Below are 8,196 nucleotides of genomic sequence, written 5' to 3' on the forward strand. Positions count from 1 at the left end.
GGCCATCTGAGTATAGACACTGGTGCTGAGAACAATGTAGACAATGACTGTCCAGCAGAGAGGAAGAATATTAGTAAGTGGCCTAGAGGCCATTCTCTCATTGTTTTGGTAAAGCATGGCATAAAAGCATTTATGCCTTTGTCTTCTGCCAGAGGCTAAATTGTAGAATTTGGGATTAATGGGAATTTTCTGAAGAGATTTCAAGACAGTCTAGTACTGAGTAGAACCACATGGTTAGTAGTAATCATTCTATTAGAGACCTTCAATGTGAGTGGGTCAAGGAAAATACAAAATGTGAGGAGAAAAAGGACACCAGGAAGGGTGATGTTGGAGCCATATTCTATACTTGAGGAGATAAAAAGTTTGAAGAATAGCCTGAGCTAAATGGAATAAAGGGAGTAGTGACCTCAGAGCAAGGCCCCACACAGCTAAACTTTCATCTTGTAAAAAGAAACTGAAGGAAAACTTCAGCCGTGAAGGAAACCATCAACAAGTTAAGGCTTCTGCAAATACTTGTCACCCAGGTGTAGGCATACATTTTTCTCAATCTACTTTAATAAGTGTTCAACCTTCCATCTATCCTACTACCCACTACAGATAGTGGAAAAGAACAGCTATTAAAAACACAGGGAAAGTAGACCTACTGAGAAATAGTTCTTAGGGGGTGAGTCCAGTCTTTGTTGTAAGGATATCAGCAGTTCAGTCCCATAGCAAACATCAAATACAATTCAGCAGCTGCAGTCCAGTCTTCTTGGCAGGCAAACACCAGGCACGAACCAGCAACTACAGTTGAATCCCAAAGAAACTGCAAGGCTATCCAACTGGCCTGAAGCCACAGAAGCAGCAAGAAGCTGCAGGAACCTCATGAGAAGTTCTTTGGTGAGTTTCTCTCTGGCATCACCACAAGTGCAGCTCAGCAACACAACACAAGGTGAGCCAATATATATTTGTCATCAGTGAAGAATAGGGCAGCAGAGCAAAGCAAACCAATGGTCCAGCTCCCACTGTTGGTGGGATCATATTTATATTCCTTCAAACAAGGGGCCCAGGTTTCAGACCTTGCTGTCAGTAGAAGGTGGAAGTTTCAGAGCTGCTCCGGCTTGAAAGTCAAAAACAAAAAAGTTTGTGCAATCTGCCTCCATGATTAAGGAAAGCTTCTGAGGCCAGTTATAAGACAGGAGAGCCTCTGCATAAGGGCTCAGAGAGACCAATGCATGAAGCATCAAAATTGAAGCCTTCCAAAACTCCAATGTCAGGATGCCAGAGTCCTGGGCTACCTGCCAAGGAAAGTGGCACACCTGCTGTGGAACTAGCTCAGGAGAAAGAAATGTATTGTAATCAACAAAGTTGAAATGAGTTGGAGATCTGAAGAGAACTTTGGAGACATGGAGATATAGAATTTGGAGTTTGCTCTGCTTTTTTTCAGTCTTTATTCTATTCCCTTCCTTTGGGAATGGCAATGCCTTTTCTGTATAATGTATATTGTATGTTGGAAGTGTGTGGTCTGCTTTTTTTTATTTTTATTTTTCCAACTTAGCAGGAGACATGGCTCAGTCAACAAAATGCTTGCCACAACAAGCAAGAGGAGCTGAGTTCAGATTTCCATCACCCATGCAGAAAGAACTGGAAACCATAAATTTGTAATCCCAGTTCTGAAGAAGTACCTCAGGGAATTGCTGCTGGCCAATCGTTCTAGCTGAGTCTGTTAACCCCAGATTCAAAGGGAGATCAATCTAGGAAAACAATAAAAATTGTGGCCAAGCCAGGAATGTTGATGCAGACCTTTAGTCCTAGTAATTGGGAGGCAGATCTCTGAGTTTCAGGCCAGCAGCCCGGTCTACCTAGCAAGTATAGTGGCAGGCAGAGGCTTCATAGTAAGGGCATGTTTCAAAGTTAATTAACTAATTAATTAATTAGATATTGAAGTGATGAAAGAAGATATCAGATGTTAACTTAGAGTATCTGCACATTTATGCATATGCTAGTGTACCCACATATGCCCCTACACATAAACATCTACACACAAAACTCCAGGGCTAGTTTTTTCTTGCTCATTTTATTAATGGTATGCGAAGTTGTATTGATGTTTCTGTACAGAAGTCCTCAGATTGCTTCAAGTGGCAATGGAATTGATCCCTGGTCCACGCAATATAAACTAATTGCAAACTATTTGAAAGTGAAGGGCACACCATGGAGATTTCAACCAGTTGAAATACTTATATAAAGAGATTATTTAAATGAATCACCTAAGAAAATGCTTTTGGAAAGGAAAAAATATAGATTTAAAATTGTATAATCTTTACATGTGCTAGTTGGAAAACTGAAGCCCATAAAATTAAATTTTAATGTCCTGTATCCATATCTCCACTTTTACCTCTACTTTTCACCCTATACAGTTCAGGCCTAACTGCTGCTAACAGCTTAGTGTGTGTGTTGGAACAGCAAAAGTTTAGCAATATGCCTAAACTTTAGTTGTTGGAATATCTGAGACTTTGGAGCTCCTCCTTGAGAAAAATTAAACTGAAAAAGTGCCATTTCCCTGTCTGGGGAATGATCCAAAATGGCTTTTGAGAATTAATCTATTTCATGTTACCTACCATTATGTGATTCACCAAATTCCAATAGGAGATATATAGTAGAATCAGGGTTTGTACTCAGGTACCTTTGACTTCAAAAAATCCTAACATTCTGATCCTGGCCCTGCTCTCTGTGGGCTGGGAAGATGCAGGCATTGAGTCTGGAGTCAGGAAATAAGTAAAGCAACCTCATAGGGGATTTTTCCTAAAATAGACTGCATAATAGACTCACAAGCAGCAAAGAGGCCCTAGGTTTGTTAGGAGCAGAACAGAGAGCAAATATGACATTTGTCACAGTGCCATGGGGAAGGGAAATATAAACTGAAGCAAGGCCTTGCAAAACTCCCTCAGTGAAGTTAATCATTCGCAGAGACACAAAACAAATACATGATAGGAGTAGACACAATCAGCCTAGATCTTTTTTTGGTCATTTCATCCAGATTCTGGGAAGTGTAATACGTCAGAGATGAGAGAGAGAGAGAGAGAGAGAGAGAGAGAGAGAGAGAGAGAGAGAGAGAGTTGCAAGCTTTATTGTTCTCTATGGTTCTTTTGCTTAATTTTTGTATTGAGATTTTTTCTCTCTTTCTTTTTTTAATATTTTTATTACGTATTTTCCTCAATTACATTTCCAATGCTATCCCAAAAGTCCCCCATACCCTCCCCCCCTCCCCTACCCACCCACTCCCACTTTTTGGCCCTGGCATTCCCCTGTACTGGGGCATATAAAGTTTGCAAGTCCAATGGGCCTCTCTTTCCAGTGATGGCCGACTAGGCCATCTTTTGATACATATGCAGCTAGAGACAAGAGCTCCGGGGTACTGGTTAGTTCATAATGTTGTTCCACCTATAGGGTTGCAGATCCTTTTAGCTCCTTGGGTACTTTCTCTAGCTCCTCCATTGGGAGCCCTGTGATCCATCCATTATCTGACTGTGAGCATCCACTTCTGTGTTTGCTAGGCCCCGGCATAGTCTCACAAGAGAGAGCTATATCTGGGTCCTTTCAGCAAAATCTTGCGAGTGTGGGCAATGGTGTCAGCGTTTGGAAGCTGATTATGGGATGGATCCCCGGTTATGGCAGTCTCTAGCTCCAAACTTTGTCTCTGTAACTCCTTCCATGGGTGTTTTTTTCCCAATTCTAAGAAGGGGCAAAGTGTCCACACTTTGGTCTTCATTCTTCTTGAGTTTCATGCGTTTAGCAAATTGTATCTTATATCTTGTGTATCCTAAGTTTCTGGGCTAATATCCACTTATCAGTGAGTACATATTGTGTGAGTTCCTTTGTGATTGGGTTACCTCACTCAGGATGATGCCCTCCAGGTCCATCCATTTGCCTAGGAATTTCATAAATTCATTTTTTAATAGCTGAGTAGTACTCCATTGTGTAAATGTACCACATTTTCTGTATCCATTCCTCTGTTGAGGGGCATCTGGGTTCTTTCCAGCTTCTGGCTATTATAAATAAGGCTGCTATGAACATAGTGGAGCATGTGTCCTTCTTACCGGTTGGGACCTCTTCTGGATATATGCCCAGGAGAGGTATTGCTGGATCCTCTGGTAGTACTATGTCCAATTTTTATAAATGAATTAAACCTGTTTTGATCAATTTTATTCCCATTCCTTCCTCTCTAGCTTCTCCCCTAGCTCCCCACATAACACACACTCGTATTATTAAGCTTACTAAGCCCATTTAGTACTGTCTGCATAGACATGTGTAAAACCATCTACTGAAGCACGCATAGTCTCACAAGAGCCACATCTCTGTAGAAAACTGACTCTTCCTTTCCAAGTAGCTATCAGTTTCCAATAGCTTTTCATCACAGTGCTGAACTTACTTAGTTTACTCTTTCATGCCACATTTAGAATGCTCAATCCATATGGAGGTCTGTTTTGTTCTGTCTTATACAAAACATGTACTTCTACACTTCCACTGATGTGTGTGAAATGCAATAATCAGTGCATGGGTCATCTAGAGGATGTGTAAAGCCCTTCCTTTGGATAGAGGTGTTGTGATTCTAGTATCATATTTCCAATTCCTAACTGACTTCTGGGAAACTAGTGATTCCTTCTCAAAACTCGGTAAAGATTTCTGACTACATTTGTTTATTGCCTCTATTTACCTTGTGACTGACTGACTTTCTGCTGCAACACTAAGTAACTTTGGAAAGAGGCCACTATTGCTGTCATTACCCTTTTTACAACCATTTCCCAAGAGGTAGATAAAACCATAGTCCAGATGAGGTAGTTAGACTGCATAGTAAACTCACTAAATACCCATGTAAGGCACATGAATGAGTTCCTTAGCCTTCTCTAACTCTATTTCCTCATCTCTATAGTGAGGATAATATTGGTACATGTCTACCTCCAAGTAATGTTTTTATCAACATTATTACTGTTTCTATGGAATAATAAATTAGTGGTTTGTTTCATTCTTGTGTATGAATCAAATGAGTTTGTTCAGACAGATGAATGGTTTTGCAAGTTCCATGACAGGAAAGAAGACATTATAAAGAGAGACGCATGTGCCTCTTGCATTGTCCATCAGACTACTGAAGCTATGAACCACAAAGAAGTAAATTTTCCACAGGAATGTCATCCCAGGGAGACAGGAACAGCTGTCATTCTAGCTAGAGGCAGAAGTTGTCTCCTAGAAAAAGATTTCACACAACACAAAAACTTCAATTAACATATACATGTTTTCTGAGTTTTGTTTCTTCTTCTTTTTTCTATACAATTATAACACTGCAAATTGGAGGAAAGGAATTCAGAGTATTTCTCTCCTCAGTTTGGCTAAACTGTAAAACCAGGCAGTTTCCTTTATTTTCTTCTTGATGTAATTAAGATATGAAGAGGCTTTTATGTATCTGTGGCAGATAATAATTCAGGGACCCAGCCTCATTTCTGTCTTATAACTGCCTCTTCTGTACCCTTTCACTCTGAAATATCCTACATGAAGCTGACAAACTGAATAAGGTGATGATAAGATGGAATATCTGCCTCTCCATCGCCTTGGCAAAGTTGTAGTACAAATTCCTTCCACAAGTCACAACATCCATCCAGACTTAAGTTATTCTGAGAAATACAAACTGTGCATAAGCCACTGTTTTTCAACAATATATTTGTCCAAATGGAAGGCATGGAATGGACATTTGAAAGGTGATTATCTCTGTTTACAACTCTAGCCACTAAATATCTAAATGCACATTCCTTTCCACACTCTTCCGCCATCCCTAAAAGATGCTAACTACATGCAAGCAGTCCTGTGCAACACCAACCACACCCAACCCTTTTCTAAACAGTTATTCTCTGCTTTCTTTCTCTGATAACTCATTCTACTTTGTCTTTTCCATGGGCATGTGTCAGTATGTGTGTGTGTGTGTGTGTGTGTGTGTGTGTGTGTGTGTGTGCATGCATGCATGCACATGTGGACATGTGTATATATGTTCACCTGTACATATGCACATGGAGGCCAGAGGTAAACCTTGAGTCCCTTCCTGTATCACTCTCAACCTTGCTTTTTGATACATGGTCCTCACTGATTGGATAGACTGAGAATTCAGAGAATCCCAAAGCTTATATTGCAAGTGTATCCCTTCATACTGGGCTTTTATGTTTTTGTTAGGGATCTAAATTCAGATCCTTGTGGTTTCAAAATAAAACTTTACCCAGAGATCTACCTCCTTAACTCTTTTCTGCTTTGTTAATATATAATTATATCTTTAAACTTTAGTAAATTTTCACCATTATTATTTGCTCAAATATCTTTTCTCCGTACATCCACCCAATACTGTACTTTAACCACAGGACCATCTTCCATGATCTAATCTGTCCTTTTTTTTCTAATTTTCAAAATCAGATTTATTCTATAATTGGTCATTAAAGATTTAATTGATTTTAGTTTCAACTTCTATGGGAAAGAATAATTCTCCCTCTCTCAGAAGTCCTTAAATATTACATGGTCCTTGAGTGTAGAACTTGAGGTGTTGTAATATATGTGTGTGTGTGTGTGTGTGTGTGTGTGTGTGTGTGTGTGTGTGTGTGTGTATAAAAACATAAATATGCATGTATATATGTATATGCATATGTATATATGTGTATGTGTGCATATATATGCGTGTGTGTGTGTGTATATATGCGTGTGTGTGTGTGTGTGTGTGTGTGTGTGTGTGTGTGTGTGTGTGCTGGGAATCCCATGATCAGTTGCTCTCCCCATTTTGACCAACTGTGGCTTTCTGTAACAGTCTCTATCTGCTACAAAGAGAAGGTTCTTTAATAAAAACTGGGAGACACACTTATTTTTGAAGAATAAAGATTTAGAAGGCAGTTAGTAATTAGATTAGTTCAGTAAGGTGAGGATTAGGTTAGGCTGGTTAATTTTGGTATATGATTATTAAATTTATTTTCATTTTGTAAAGAAATATAAGGTTGTACACACATATACACATTATGCCAGTTCAGTAAAGTGACAGTAGTAGGTTCTCCTCTTTTTTGGGGTGGGGGGTCTGAGTTAACTCATCAGGATGATATTTGTTTGTTTACAATGTTTTATTACATATTTTCTTCATTTACATTTCAAATGCTATCCTGAAAGTCCCCTACACTCTCCCCTTACCCTGCTCCCCAACCCACACACTCCCGCTTCCTGGCCCTGGCATTCCCCTGTACTGGGGCATATAATCTTCGCAAGACCAAGGTCCTCTCTTCCCATTGATGGAAGACTAGGCCATCTTCTTCTACATATGCAGCTGGAGACATGAGCTCTGGGGGTACTGGTTAGTTCATGTTGTTGTTCCTCCTATAGGGTTGAGGATCCCTTCAGTTACATGGGTACTTTCTCTAGCTCCTCCATTGGGGGCTCTGTGTTCCATCCAATAGATGATTGTGAGCATCCACTTCTGTATTTACCAGTCACTGGCATAGCGTCACCAGAGACAGCTATATCAGGTTCCTGTCAGCAAAATCATGCTGGCATATGCAATAGTGTTTGGGTTTGGTGGGTGTTTATGGGATGGATCCCTGGATGAGACAATCTCTAGATGGTCCTTCTTTCTGTCTCAGCTCCAAACTTTGTCTCTGTAACTCCTTCCATGAGTATTTTGTTCCCCATTCTAAGGAGGAACGAACTATCCACATTAGTCTTCTTTCTTCTTGAGTTTCATGTGTTTTGCAAATTGTATCTTGGGTATTCCAAGTTTCTGGTCTCATATCCACTTATCAGTGAGTGCATATCATGTGAGTTCTTTTGTGTTTGGGTTAGCTCACTCAGGATGATATCCTTCTGATCCATCCATTAGCCAAGGAATTTCATAATTTCATTGTTTTTAATAGCTGAGTGGTACTCCATTGTATAAATGTTCCACATTTTCTGTATGCATTCCTCTGTTGAGGGACATCAGGGTTCTTTCCAGCTTCTGGCTATTAGGAATATGACTGCTATGAACATAGTGGAGCATGTGCCCTTATTACAAGTTCGAACATCTTTTGAGTATAGGCCCAGGAGAGGTATTGCTGGATCTTCTGGTAGTACTATGTCCAATTTTCTGAGGAACTGCCAGACTGATTTCCAGAGTGGTTGTACCAGCTTGCAATCCCACCAACAATGGAGGAGTGTTTCTCTTTCATC

This window comes from Mus musculus, chromosome X, assembly GCF_000001635.26.
Source record: "Mus musculus strain C57BL/6J chromosome X, GRCm38.p6 C57BL/6J".
NCBI lineage: Eukaryota > Metazoa > Chordata > Mammalia > Rodentia > Muridae > Mus > Mus musculus.